The following is a 14,407-nucleotide window of genomic DNA, read 5'->3' on the forward strand; positions in this document are numbered from 1 at the left end:
AAAATTTTTTTAAAGCGTCGCCTATGGAGATTTTTAGGTACCATAGTTTGTTGCCATTCCACGCAATTTCAAAGAATGACATGATCAGTATCTATTTACTCGGCGTAACATTCTCTTTCACATTATGCAACAGAATTGGGCTAACTTTACTGTTTAGTTTTACCAAAAAATTGCGTTTGAAAGACTGCAATGCAAGAACCGTGTGACATAAAATATTGCAACGATTGCCATTTTATTCTCTACGATCTCTTCTAAAAAAAAAATATATATATATATATATATATATATATAAAGTTTGGGGGTTCTAAGTAATTTTATAGCAAAAAATACGGACTTAACTTGTAAGTAACACATGTCAGAAATAGGCTTAGGCGTGAAAGAGTAAATGCAGAGTGCATTAAGATAAAAAAAACTTCTGCCCTTCGAACCACTAGCTAGACAGAATATAGAAAAACATAAGTCAATTCTTTAAAAATAATGTAGTTTTATTTTTTAGGGAAGGGACATAGATGTGTCCAGTGAATTTACCCAAATTGGCCACTAGGTGTTACCATAGAAAGTGAGGTGGTGCATCTTGGGTAAAAGACGGTGGTCATGGGAAGTGTTGAAAGGACACAAAGGTGAAATCTCTGAGACTCCAGTATTTGGGAGCTTCCCCTTAGGTGGTAAGCAAGCAAGGAGAGTTTCAGAATTAATGGGACTGCTCACATCCCTTTGGTATGGGATGTGGGACTCTAACTAACCCTTAAAGGCACAGGCTGCTCCTCCAATCAGCTTTCATCTTTGCTCTTATCTGTTTGCCATCACCGTTGGGATAACTTAAAGAATTTTAAATGTGTTCCAATAAAGAGTTACAATTCTGTCTTTGTGTGGACCTTTCCTTCTCCTTAACATAAGATAGGAATATCTTCTGGAAACAAAACATCTGCAATGAAAGGCTGCTATTGGGGTCCATTGCCATAAGGCCCAAGGGAGATATGGAGCAGGCTATTGGTTGGTGCTGGTTAGGCAAGGGCAGTGGCCTCCTGCGTGACCGGTGATCATCTAAAAGCTTGCTGGACCTTTTTTTAAATCCAAACGAAAAATTTGTTGAAAATTCAGCAATAGATAAACAGTACAGACATCCATATCAAGACATAATATGAGACACCTTGCTATTGATGTACTTCATCATCGGACCATAAGCATATTGGATTCACATACAGTTCACCAATACAGGGAGTGCAGAATTATTAGGCAAATGAGTATTTTGACCACATCATCCTCTTTATGCATGTTGTCTTACTCCAAGCTGTATAGGCTCGAAAGCCTACTACTAATTAAGCATATTAGGTGATGTGCATCTCTGCAATGAGAAGGTGTGTGGTCTAATGACATCAACACCCTATATCAGGTGTGCAAAATTATTAGGCAACTTCCTTTCCTTTGGCAAAATGGGTCAAAAGAAGGACTTGACAGGCTCAGAAAAGTCAAAAATAGTGGGATATCTTGCAGAGGGATGCAGCACTCTTAAAATTGCAAAGCTTCTGAAGCGTGATCATCGAACAATCAAGCATTTCATTCAAAATAGTCAACAGGGTCACAAGAAGCGTGTGGAAAAACCAAGGCGCAAAATAACTGCCCATGAACTGAGAAAAGTCAAGCGTGCAGCTGCCAAGATGCCACTTGCCACCAGTTTGGCCATATTTCAGAGCTGCAACATCACTGGAGTGCCCAAAAGCACAAGGTGTGCAATACTCAGAGACATGGCCAAGGTAAGAAAGGCTGAAAGACGACCACCACTGAACAAGACACACAAGCTGAAACGTCAAGACTGGGCCAAGAAATATCTCAAGACTGATTTTTCTAAGGTTTTATGGACTGATGAAATGAGAGTGAGTCTTGATGGGCCAGATGGATGGGCCCGTGGCTGGATTGGTAAAGGGCAGAGAGCTCCAGTCCGACTCAGACGCCAGCAAGGTGGAGGTGGAGTACTGGTTTGGGCTGGTATCATCAAAGATGAGCTTGTGGGGCCTTTTCGGGTTGAGGATGGAGTCAAGCTCAACTCCCAGTCCTACTGCCAGTTTCTGGAAGACACCTTCTTCAAGCAGTGGAACAGGAAGAAGTCTGCATCCTTCAAGAAAAACATGATTTTCATGCAGGACAATGCTCCATCACACGCGTCCAAGTACTCCACAGCGTGGCTGGCAAGAAAGGGTATAAAAGAAGAAAAACTAATGACATGGCCTCCTTGTTCACCTGATCTGAACCCCATTGAGAACCTGTGGTCCATCATCAAATGTGAGATTTACAAGGAGGGAAAACAGTACACCTCTCTGAACAGTGTCTGGGAGGCTGTGGTCGCTGCTGCACGGAAAGGTTGATGGTGAACAGATCAAAACACTGACAGAATCCATGGATGGCAGGCTTTTGAGTGTCCTTGCAAAGAAAGGTGGCTATATTGGTCACTGATTTGTTTTTGTTTTGTTTTTGAATGTCAGAAATGTATATTTGTGAATGTTGAGATGTTATATTGGTTTCACTGGTAAAAATAAATAATTGAAATGGGTATATATATTTTTTTTGTTAAGTTGCCTAATAATTATGCACAGTAATAGTCACCTGCACACACAGATATCCCCCTAAAATATCTAAAACTAAAAACAAACTAAAAATACTTCCAAAAATATTCAGCTTTGATATTAATGAGTTTTTTGGGTTCATTGAGAACATGGTTGTTGTTCAATAATAAAATTAATCCTCAAAAATACAACTTGCCTAATAATTCTGCACTCCCTGTAATGTATACACTCGGTCACATAGTTACTGAGAAAGCCGTAAGCCCCAGGTGGATGAGGTCACCCCCCCCCCCCCCAGCTATTGCCTAATTACATAAGTACCGGTAAATAATCCATAATAAGGTCTATAGGAGCTAACCCTGGAACAGCCAGCCACGGTGCCCATATTTTTTCTTTTTTTTTTGCATTTCCCCTATGCTGGTAGATGTATTTTTCCAGACTGATAGTGTTGCCCATTTGCGCCAACCACTCCTTCACCATAGGGGGGGTCTGTTGACTTCCAGTGTCTCAAAATTAATAGTCTAGCCAGGAAAAGACCCCTAGCTATGGCTAGTCTAGAAGATTCCTCAACTGGAATTCCGTCTATAATTCCTAGTAAACACAGTTTAGGGTGTTCTACTAACTGGATCTGAAACACACGGTTAAGAATCTTTACCACCTCCCTCCAATAAATGTGTAGTTTGGGACATCTCCACAACATGTAGATCAGGTCGCCATGATCTCTCATGCATCTTGAGCAGGCTGGATCCTCCCTTACTCCCATTCTCACCAGTCTAGCCGGTGTATAATGGACCCGCAAAAGCACATACAATTGGGATAACCTTTGAGCCACATTTAAAGAAGCTTGCTGGACCTGAAAGCAGCATAGCTTTACTGAGGGCAGATCATGTCAGACTAAACTGATTAAATTATTTGACATTGGGGATAATTTACTAAAACTGGAGTGTGAAAAATGTGGTGCAGCTCTGCATAAAAACATTTAGGGCCAGATTCTCATACAGCGGCGTATCTTTGCGGCGGCGTAACGTATCCGATTTACGTTACGCCTCCGCAACTTACACGGGCAAGTGCTGTATTCTCAAAGCACTTGCTCCGTAAGTTGCGGCGGCGTAGCGTAAATCGGCCGGCGTAAGCCCGCCTAATTCAAATGTGGGACAGGGGGCGTGTTTTATGTTAATGTTCTGTGACCCGACGTGATTGACGTTTTATCTCCCAGTGTGCATTGCTCCTAATATGCCGCAAGGACGTATTGGTTTTGACGTGAACGTAAATTACGTCCAGCCCCATTCACAGACGAGTTACGCAAACAACGTGAAATTTACAAATTTCGTTGCGGGAACGACGGCCATACTTAACATTGGTACGCCGCACTTACGCCACCATAAAGCAGGGGTAACTTTACGCCGGAAAAAGCCTAACGTAAACGGCGTAACTGTACTGCGTCTGCCGGGCGTACTTTCGTGAATTCGCGTATATCTAGCTGATTTACATATTTTGACGCGTAAATCAGCGTACACGCCCCTAGCGGCCAGCGTAAATATGCAGTTACGATCTGACGGCATAAGAGACTTACGCCTGTCGGATCTAGGGGAAATCTATGCGTAACTGATTCTAAGAATCAGGCGCATAGATACGATGGCGCAACTCAGAGATACGACGGCGTATCTGGAGTTACGCAGTCGTATCTCTTCTGAGAATCTGGCCCTTAGCTTCCAGGTTTTTTTTTTTGTCAAAGCCTCAGGCTGGGTTCACACTACTACACTACTTTCATCCTACTTTGCTCTGCTACATTGGTCCTACATTTATCCTACATTGGTCCTACATCCATCCTACTTTCATGAACAGGATACTACTTTGGTCCGACTTCAATGATATTCAATGGGCCTGAAGTAGGATCAATGTAGGACCAAAAGTAGTACAGGGAGCATTTTCAAAGTCGGACCGACTTGTGTAGGACGCTACAAGACGCTCTCATAGGGAAACATTGAACACAGAGCAAAGTAGGATGAAAGTAGTGTAGTAGTGTGAACCCAGCCTAATTGAACAAGCTGAAGTTAGAAGCTGATTGGCTACCATGTACAGCTGCACCAGATTCTGAGTGCTCCAGTTTTAGTAAATCCCCCCATTATGTTACAAAGGTTTTGGAGCAGGGCGGTGCTGTGGATATAGCCTATCCTGATTTCAGCAAAGCATTTGATAAAGTTACATAATGATCTCATAAAAAGTTGTACAAGCTAGGACTTATCTCTTGGGTGGTTCAGTGGATATGTAGTTTGCTAAAATATAGATATCAGAGTTGTAAATGGGGTTCATTGGGAACACAGACTAGTCACTAATGTTGTACCACAAGGCTCTGTAATAGGTCCTGTTTCATTTAATCTATTTTAAAGTGATATAAACGTTTGATGGGTAAGATATACAGTGAGAGAAATGGTATTTGATCCCCTGCTGATTTTGTACGTTTAACCACTGACAAAGAAATTATCAGTCTATAATTTTTATGGTAGGTTTATTTTAACAGTGAAAGACAGAATAACAACAAAAAATCCAGAAAAACGCATTTCAAAAAAGTTATAAATTAATTTGCATTTTAAGGTTTCATTTCCATGGACGTTTTTACAGCCACTTTTTTTAGCCTTTTTTACAGCTTAAAAACGCCTGTCCATGTTCTTTTTTTTTTTTGAGCTGGAGCGCAAAAATGCCGCGGTAGCGTTTTTGCACTTTTTTGAGCGTTTTTTAACATCTGGCCTTTTTACAGCTCTAACGCTGGAGCTTCAGAACGCACTGGTCCTGTTTTTTTTTTGCAGCTTAAAAACGGCTCAGCCATCTACAGCTCAAAAATGTCATGGTGGGCATGAGGCCATAGACTAACATGGAGAGCTGTTTTTAAGCTGCAAAAACGCTCCGAAAATTGGCTGTAAAAACGTCCAAAAACGTCCATGGAAATTAAGCCTAATGAGTGAAATAAGTATTTGATCTCCTATCAATCAGCAAGACTTCTGGCTCCCAGGTGGCTTCTATACAGGTTACGAGCTGTAATTAGAAGCACTCTCTTAACCTCCATGGCGGTATGATTATTTCAGAAAAAAGGTGCTGAAAGCGGTACCATTATTTGCAAGGAAATTTGGCGTTTTATACTGTAGGCCTGTAATTCTTAGGAATAACTCACTTAAATCTGACCAAACAAGAGTCTAGTAGGCGTCCCAGGTATGACATTTTTTTTAAAACAAAATTATAAATTATAATGTAATAAATAATTATAAATAATTATAAAAAATAATAATATAATTATAATAAAAATTATTCAATAATGTAATCAACTCAAAATCACAAAAATTTGCTCAGTTGCAGAATTGTCGCTGTCATTACTTTTATTTTTTTATGATGAATTTCTCCACAAATCGCTATCGCACAATTCTGCAAGTGATTATAATTTATTATCGCTGTTTTCTAGCTACTCTAAAACCATTTTTGACATAAAGGGACACTTTTGGTTGCTATGGACAATCTACAGTTTGCAGGCAGAAAGAACAGTTTTTATTATATAAAAGTACATGTAGGGCACTGGGCAGGCAGACCACTAGGGGGGGGGGGGTGTATTTTTTACATACAGTACTGTAATCTATACGATTACAGTATACTGTATGTATTTTGTTTGTTTACCTCTTTGAATTTGGCGCCGTTCTCCGCTCCCGTGCATCGTAACGTCGCAGGGAACGGAGATCGGCGGCACACAGAGGCACTGTGTGAATCGAGCGAGGTCCCGCTCGCTCACACAGTGCGGTGGCATAGCTGGATCCAGGGACAAGGTAAGTAAACCATGCCTGTGGATTCAGCGAGGCGAGCCCGAGTCTGACTCGGGGTTACCGATCGTAGCCAAAAAATCTCACCCCGAGTCAGACTCAGGAATACCGCCAGGGGGGTTAAAAGGAGTGCCCTAATCTCAGTTTGTTACCTGTATAAAAGACACCTGTCCACAGAAGCAATCAGTGAATCAGATTCCAATCTCTCCACCATGGCCAAGACCAAAGAGCTGTCCAAGGTCGTCAGGGACAAGATTTTAGACCTACACAAGACTGAAATGGGCTACAAGACCATCGCTAAGCATTGGTGGGAGGGTGTTAACAGTTGGTGCGATTATTCACAAATAGAAAAAACACAAAATAACTGTTAATCTCCCTCCGTCTGGGGCTCCATGCAAGATCTCACCTCGTGGAGTTTCAATGATCATGAGAACGATGAGGAATCAGCCCAGAACTACACAGGAGAATCTTGTCAATGATCTCAAGGCAGCTGGGACCACAGTCACCAAGAAAACAATTGGCAACACACTCTCCCGTGAAGGACTGAAATCCTGCAGCATCCGCAAGGTCCCCCCTGCTCAAGAAAGCACATGTACAGCCCGTCAGAAGTTTGCTAATGAACGTCTGAATGATTCAGAGGAGAACTGAGTGAAAATGTTGTGGTCAGCTGAGACCAAAATCAAGCTTTTTGGCATCAACTCAACTCGCCATGTTTGGAGGAGGCGGAATGCTGCCTATGACCCCAAGAACACCATCCCCACCATCAAACATGGAGGGGGAAACATTTTGCTTTGGGGGGGGGGGTTTCTGCCAAGGGGACAAGACAACTTCACTGCATCAAAGGGATGATAGACAGGGCCATGTACCGTCATATCTTGGGTGATAACTACCTTCCCTCAGCCAGGGCATTGAAAATGGGTCATAGATGGGTATTCCAGCATGACAATGACAATAAAACACACAACCAAGGCATCAAAGGAGTGTCTCAAGAAGAAGCACACTAAGGTTCCGGAGTGGCCTAGCCAGTTTCCAGACCTTAATACCATAGAAAATATATAGAGGGAGCTGAAGATTCAACTTACCAAACGTCAGCCTTGAAACCTTAATAACTTGGAGAGGATCTGTAAAGAGGAGTGGGACAAAATCCCTCCTGAGATGGTGGCCAACTACAAGAAACGTCTGACCTCTGTGAAGGCCAAGGGTTTTTCCACCAAGTACTAAGTCATGTTTTGCGAAGGGGTCAAATACTTTTTTTACTCAATAAAATGCAAATCAATGTATAACTTTTTTGAATTGTGTTTTTCTGGATTTTTTTTGTTGTTGTTATTCTGTCTCTCACTGTTAAAGTGGTTGTAAACCCACTTTTTCGACTTTTACCTACAGGTAAGTCTATAACAAGGCTTACCTGTAGGTAAGGAGAATATCTCCTAAACCTGCACGGTTTAGGAGATATTCCCCTCGCAATGCGGGCGGCGCATGCACAGGGGGGAATCCACGGCGAAAGGACCGTCATCCGCCGGACCCTGCCGATTTTAAATCTCCCGCGCGCACGCGCGGGAGTGACGTCATCACCGCTCCAGCCAATCACAGCGCTGGAGCGGCGATATCCGGAAGACACGCCGGAGCAAGATGACATCCTGCTCGGCGTGGACCAGGTAAGTGGTGTTCACCTCGTTCCGAGGTAAGTATTTCATAATCGGCTAGTATGCGGTGCATACTAGCCGATTATGCCTTTTGCCTTGCAGGTTTAAAAAAAAAAAAAAAAAAAGTTTATGGATCAAATACTTTTCTCTGCCCCCTCTGGGGTAATAACTCGTACGAGAAACTGGCTAAGATTGAGCAGGGACACAGGTGGTGTTCCTTCGGGATCACGCACCTCAAACATGTTTTCCGGGGTGGGGCCCTTTCAGCGAGCTACAGTCTAGATTTACGCTGCCACACACTATGCAGTTCTACTACCTGCAGCTGCGGCACGCTGTGAGGGCCCAGGGGGAAGCTGTGGAGTGGCTTCAGTCCCCCACTCCAGTTTTCCGTACACTATGCGCTGCACATGACACTAAGGCCCCATACACACGATAGAATCCATCCGCAGATAAATCCCAGCAAATGGGTTTCTGCGGATAGATCCTATGGTGTGTACACGCCAGCGGATCTGTTTCCGCGGAGAAATCTCCTCTGGGATGGATTCCAGCAGATCGGATATTTGCTGACATGCACAACAAATCCATCTGCTGGAATCCATTCCAACGGATGGATCCGCTCGTCTGTACAGACTTACCGGATCCATCCGTCCAAAGGGATTCCCCGCACGCGTCGTAATGATTTGACGCATGCGTGGAATTCCTTATATGACAGCGTCGCGCCCGTCGCCGCGTCATAATAGCGGCGACGGCGCGACACGTCATCGCCAGAGGATTTCAGCGCGAATTTCAATGCGATGGTGTGTACACGCCATCGCATAGAAATCTTCTGAAATCCTCGAGAGGATTTATCCGCGGATACGGTCCGCTGGACCGTATCTGCGGATAAATCCTCTCGTGTGTATGGGGCCTAAAGGTGTGATCTCCCAATGCTATAACATGCTTTTAGCATCTTTTTTGGTGGGGCACACTGCAAGGACAGTGGATTAGTGGGAGGCGGACCTGGGGCCCATTGAGGGGGAAATCTGGGAGGAGGCGCTACAAGCAGTGAATAATTGTGTCACAGAGGGTCTCTCAGTTGTATATTTTACTCAGAGTGCACTTCACCCCGGTGAAACTCTTCAGAATGAGTCGGGCTTCCGATCCACTGTGTGGACATTACAGGGCGGCCCAGGGGGATCTCATTCACCTGCTCTGGCGTTGCCCCAAGCTCCATAGATACTGGACGGAGGTTCTGGCTACACTTAATTCTGTGTTCCAGACCAGCGTTCCACTGGACCCACTTTGTTGCCTGCTGGGGGTCCTGGAGGGGGCGATAACGGAGGAGGTGACCAGGATGGCATTCGCCAGGGCACTGTTCCAGGCGAGAAAGCTCATTCTCCTTCACTGGAAGTCGAATACGCCCCCCGCGGTCAAGACGTTGATACAACACGTGGGTAGAACACTCTTAATGGAAAAATACATTTATCAACACAGAGGTAACGCAGGGAAATTTCTTAAACTATGGGATCCATGGCTTGCGTCGCCTGGTTTGAGCCCCTTGGAATTGGTACAGGCAAGACTACTTGGGGGAGTGTAGGGGCAGAGGTTAACAACAGGGATTTTCAGCTGGTCACTTGGTGGGATTTCTAGATGGGTGGGAGGGTGGAGGGGAGGAAGGGCGGGCGGGGCAGGGGGTTCAGTAGAATATGTTACGCTTGTAGTGGTTCTGAGCAGATTATCTGTTATCTTGAATATGTGATATATTTTTTGACTTGTAATTTGCTGTCTTGAATGTTGGAATACAGTGTGTAGGATATCATACTTTCACTGTTTGTATGTTTTTGTGAGCAATAAAAACCTTTTTGATTAAAAAAAAAAAAAAATACTTTTCTCCCCTCACTGCATCTTTTTGCTGATAACACATAGGTGTGCAAAAGGGTGGATATTCCTGGAGGTGTCTGTAACATGGAACATGATTCGGCATTGCGGGAAGGTCAAAGCAGTGGAAACTGCAATCATGGATAAAGGTACCCTGTATAGATCTTTAGATATCAGAGATCACCATCAGGAGGAATGAGGCCCTAATTCCTCTATATAGATCTTTATTTATCACTAGCAGGATCATCAGTGGTAGGAAGGAGGTCCTGATTCCCAAATATAGTTTTTTAGGTACCACTAAAGGAATTACCAGTATAAGAAAGGAGGTCCTGATAAACCTATATAGATCTTTAGTTAGACCATTTTTAGAATACTGCCCATTTCTGGAAACCTCACATACAAAAAGATATTGATAAGCTAGAACGAGTCCAGAGATGGACCCCTCCGCTCAACTTTAATGTCCGGTATTAAAAAAATTGGCATCCTGCGGCAATCTCCCATACCCCCCTCACCCGCTCAACAACTTTAATGTCCCGCAGTGCAATGATGAAAAGTTGGGAGGTATGTTTATTGTTTCTTAAGTAAGGGTTTGGCTCCCTCTAGTGACCACTGAACTCCACCAGGATTTTTCCTTCTGTATAAGAAGCAAACAGCCATGCATTGTGGGATATATAGTTTGGATGAGGAAGTGACTCAAGTTGTTTAAATCAGTTTGGGACTACAGAACCCACAATGCTAAGTCACAGAACAGCCTGCTGGGAAGAGAGATAAAAGGACAGGCGTGGCCTGCTTTCGGCCTCTCTGGACTCCATTTAACTGCCAGCAGGAGGTCTGTGTGTGTGACCAGGACTGAGAGACTGCGGCCTTACATCGGAGAGCCGGATCACCCGCTCCAGAGGGATCTTTGTGAACGGCCCTGCTAATCGAGCAGGAGGATTGGTGTGCACCAGAGTATTTGAAGCCATCTGCCTTCCTGCCCATCGGGAGTAGCAGCATGGAGAGGCAGCGCTATGTTCACTGACGGAAGCACCAGAAGGAGATTCCGGACGGAGTCTACCAGCCTTTCCAACAGGCTGCTGGTGAGACTTGTAGTTCCACGGATGTGGATCCCTGCACCCAGGCATCATACAGTTAGACTTTGGGGCCTTGCTTTCCTCCTCTGTGCTGTAGGGTCAGTACTGTATTACTCACACATATAAGAAGGAATTTACAAGTGGGAACAGTTCTTTACTGAGCAATCAATAGCATCTTATTCTACAGTTATTACCCTTTTTGTTTCTTTGGATTTCAAGTAAATATACAAGTCAACACTGCAGTATAATATAAGGCTAGCTGAAGGCATCCGGAAATTAAGGAACATTTACCACTTTATTCTTCTACAAAGCTTTACTGCTCTACATTGGAGTCCTGCTCTGAACAGCAACCTAGGGGGAGCCATTTAGTGAGATATAGTTAGAAACTGCATTGTGTTACTGTATTCACTGTTTGTACATTCTATTTGTGTATTGATCTGTGTGCTGAGGCCTCAGTAGGAAGGTATTCAATACATGTGTTAAATGTATTGAAGGCCTATGTCCCTGTGCACCTGTTCACATATACCCACTTCAGGTTGCTACCCGGTACAGGTATATTATATAATTGCACTTAATAATACTCCTGTCAATCATAACCTGTGTTCATTCATTGTTTAATTATACAATTTCCTTGTGCAATTTTTTTTACCATAGTAAGCATAGTAAACATATCTGAGTGGTTCATTGATATTGTGTATGAGTCTCTATTTACTACAGCTGATGGTGATGTGATGGAACCCAGGGCCTCGGTAAATACACTTCATGGTTTATCATTATTGTGTTTCTCGCTACATGCTGGGTTCCGCACTAATATTATCAAGTAGGTGTGCCAGAGGAGTTGGGACCTTTCTTGGGGTTGAGAGGCAGAGTACAGAACCAAACATGCATTAAGTAGCTTCTCCGGGGGTAGCGCTACACCTAGGCTCACCATACATGTTACAATCTGGCCGTATAATCTTTGTACAATCAACTCTAGATTTATAAAAAACGATTCAATATTAACACCTGCCTAATCTAACTAAGGCCGGCCATAGACAGAGCAAATTTCTTTCCTGCAATTATAGGTATCAGCCTATACCAGACAGTGTTGACAGGGGAAACCCTCCTGCCGGGGTCGGGACAAGCTGTCCCTGCCGGGAGAAGACATTGATTATTGCTAGTGGCTATATCACCCGATTGCAATAATCACATGTAAAATCCATCAGGCTGGTTGTACCTAAGTTGATTGATTGATTAACTTGGGTACATTTAGCCTGCCCATACATGGTTCAAATGTCATCTGGTTCCTGCTATGGCCAGTGCTTACACTACATAGTTTTTGTTAGATCAAATGGCGGTTGTGCAATGAGATTGTAATATGTGTAGTGTTCAGCTTTAATTCCCTGTTTTGTAATACCTAACTGATCCCATTAGTTGGAAAAAATCCCTTTTTTAACTTACCTGAATCCGCGATTACATGACATCGCTGGCCCGAGTCTTTTCTTTTTATTTCTTGGAGGGGACGATGTCATTACAGGGCGGGTGGCTGGAGACTGGTGGTCTTGAGTGCCATTGTATCATGATAGGTTGGAGGGTAGGTGCTTAAAAAAACATAGTTTTTGAGTGGCCACCATTCATATTTTGATGTGTGCTAGCAAGCGTCATGTTTCTGCGCATTGTTTGCATGTTTTTGCTCTACACACATAAGGCAGCCCATTTATTTCAATGCGTGCGACAAACAGGCCAAAGTAGCTTATACAGCATTTGGAGAGTTGAGCTTCGTGTGTCCTTGGACATATGGCGGTTGGACATATTTGTAGCGCATTTTTCAGCACGGAAAAAAAAACACACGTATGCTTGGGGAATCTGGGGTGCCATTAGCAATGACAATGCAAGAGCGACACATGTCTTTGGTACTTCTCGTTCATATATGCAAATACTGGCAACTTTGCGTGCTTTCGTGAAACATTCAGATGTGAATGGGGTATTTAATTACTACAGGAAAATGGTTACATATTTCAGGGAACACATTTCAAACTAATCATCAAGGCTAATGGCCCCCACACATGATCCGAAAATTGGATGAAAAATATCGATTTCGAAGTGATCTTACGATAATCTCATTGTTAGTACACAGCTTTCCAGACACGATCACAACAGTGACCCCCGCTGAGCCGCCAGATGACACACTGTGCAGGGACCGCCCTGTCAGATCTCCGCTCTCCTCTATGGGGGGTTAGGATAAACACGGACCGTCTGTCTGTGTTCATCCGATCCCAGTGGTGGCTGGTGCTCAACATTTTTGGGGGGGACGCAAACAAACGAAAAAACAGAAACAGTAAAAAACATCAATTGCAGCCTCACTGTGCCCTTTAAACGCAGCTACTGTGCCCATCAATTACCACCAATGTGCCCATTAAACGCAGCCACTGTGCTTATCAATTGTCGCCACTGTGCCAGCAATTGTCGCCATTGTGCCATGCCATCAATTGTCGCCACTGTGCCATGCCATCAATTGTCGCCACTGTGCCATGCCATTATTTTTCGCCACTGTGCCATCAATTGTCGCCACTGTGCCATCAATTGTTGCCACTGTGCCATCAAACGCAGCCACTGTGCCATGCCATCAAATTCAGCAACTGTGCCATTCCATCAAACGCAGCCACTGTGCCATGCCATCAAACACAGCCACTGTACCATGCCATCAAACACAGTCACTGTGCTGTGCCATCAATTTTCGCCACTGTGCCCATCAATTGTCACCACTGTGCCCATCAATTGTCGCCACCGTGCCCATCAATTGTCACCACTGTGCCCACCATTTGCCGCCAGTATGCCCCCTCAAAAAACGCCAGATTGCTCCCCCCTGTCGCCCGACACTTACCTTTCTCGGGTCAGCTATCCTCCCTCCATGCTCCCTCGATGTCTTCTCCAGAGTCCCGCCCTCGATGTCGCTTCAGCCAATCAGGTTCCCGGTAACCAGACCTGGTGAACTTTATTGGCTGAGACACGTGTCAGTGTTAACCAGGGAACGCACAGCATGTGCGTCCCCTGGTTAACTATTTGAAATCCGATTAGAGTCAACACGCTGGCTCTGATAGACACTTCCAAAAACCAACAAACTGCTGTTATTCAGATGGCCGGCGCTCACCAGGGGGCCGGCCATCTGAATAGTGGGCGGCAGCGGCGCCGGCGACAATACATAGATTCATGCAATGCACTATGGATGCACCGCTGCTGTCCGATCCGATGACGGATGGAAAAATAGGATTTCCTCCGTCATCTTTAACAAAGCATAGCGGAGACTGATGAGATCGGATGTCAGCGGATGTTCATCTGTTATCCCATAGGGATACATATATGTCCGTTTTTCATATGATAATGGATGGATGAAAAATGGACATACGGTCTGCACGTGTGAAAGGGCCCATAGGCTATGACTGATTATGGGGGTTATTTATGAAAGGCAAATCCACTTTGCACTACAAGTGCAC

The sequence above is a fragment of the Rana temporaria genome, chromosome 3, assembly GCF_905171775.1.
Source record: "Rana temporaria chromosome 3, aRanTem1.1, whole genome shotgun sequence".
Taxonomy (NCBI): domain Eukaryota; kingdom Metazoa; phylum Chordata; class Amphibia; order Anura; family Ranidae; genus Rana; species Rana temporaria.